The 1,120-nt window shown below is 42.9% G+C and overlaps 1 pseudogene; it reads left to right on the forward strand.

Moving 5' to 3' along the window:
• Positions 1-931: 931 nt before the first annotated feature.
• LOC123952356 lies at positions 932-1,120 on the forward strand (annotated as a pseudogene).

A 1,120-nucleotide genomic window follows, 5' to 3' on the forward strand; every position in this document is an offset into this window, starting at 1 on the left:
ATAGTGCTACTAACCTGTCAGTTTATGCATTCCTATTCATCTATTTCTTAGAAATCCATTTATTTCCTATAAATTCATGTACTGCCCATACAGGCATTATAGAATGCCTACTGTGTGCCTCCCGTGAGCCACTTGTGACCAAAGGAAAGAGCAGGTCAGCCTCTCAAGGCATTCAGGAAAATCCCGTGGATGTTGCTCCTGGAAGCTTCTGAATGGGCTTGGGAGGGTAGAATTTCAGTAACAGTTATTTCAAGACCACAGTAAACACGATGTTGAGAAATTATCCTTTTCCTACTTTCCATTTCAAATAATCCCCCATTATACTTCCAGAGCCAATTCCAGAGAGTTGCCAATGTGCGCTGGTTACAGACTAACTCACAGGATAGAATACCATCTGCATAGAGACCCCAAAGTCTCTCACCAGCTTGAACCACCGACGCCCTGTTCATTATCCAGTGAATCCCCTGATCCCAAGAAACAACAATCAACAACAAGAAAGCTCCCCTCCCTTTACAGAGCAACTACCTATGTACAAGGCATCTCCTCTCTGCAGTTTCCTCCAATTCTGCCTCTTCTCAGCCAGAGAAATTCCCCAGGAGGTCCTCAGCACTGAGACTGGATGTCTCGCCCTGGGACTGGATGCGTTCCCGCAGCAACCTCCAAACCAGTATTTCTGTTTCCAACCCAAGCCCCTCATTTGCATTGATTTTTCCAAAATTCAAGAGGATCATCTGGACAATTCACAACACCCCACCACATCCACAGATTAAGGAAAATATAAGGAAATGCCTACACTACAATATAAGTTCCACGAGGGCAAAAAGTTTTGCTTTGTTGCTGTTCATTAATGTAACTCCCAGTTCCTGGAAGAAGGTTAGGTATACAGAGGCCATCCATGCAAATTGGCCAAATGAATGAAATATCTAGAACAAGTTTTGCTCAGTGGCACTATTGTAGCCAATGAGGTTTATCCGAGGCGCGATTATTGCTAATTGAAATATCTAGAACATATGCCAACAGTATGGCGAAACAGTCACCAGCAAAATAATACTTCTAGAGCCTAACAACATTCATTAAAAATCACTTGTTTTCTGGTACCATTTACCTTAAACACAGAGGC

The sequence above is a fragment of the Meles meles genome, chromosome 10, assembly GCF_922984935.1.
Source record: "Meles meles chromosome 10, mMelMel3.1 paternal haplotype, whole genome shotgun sequence".
NCBI classification, from domain to species: domain Eukaryota; kingdom Metazoa; phylum Chordata; class Mammalia; order Carnivora; family Mustelidae; genus Meles; species Meles meles.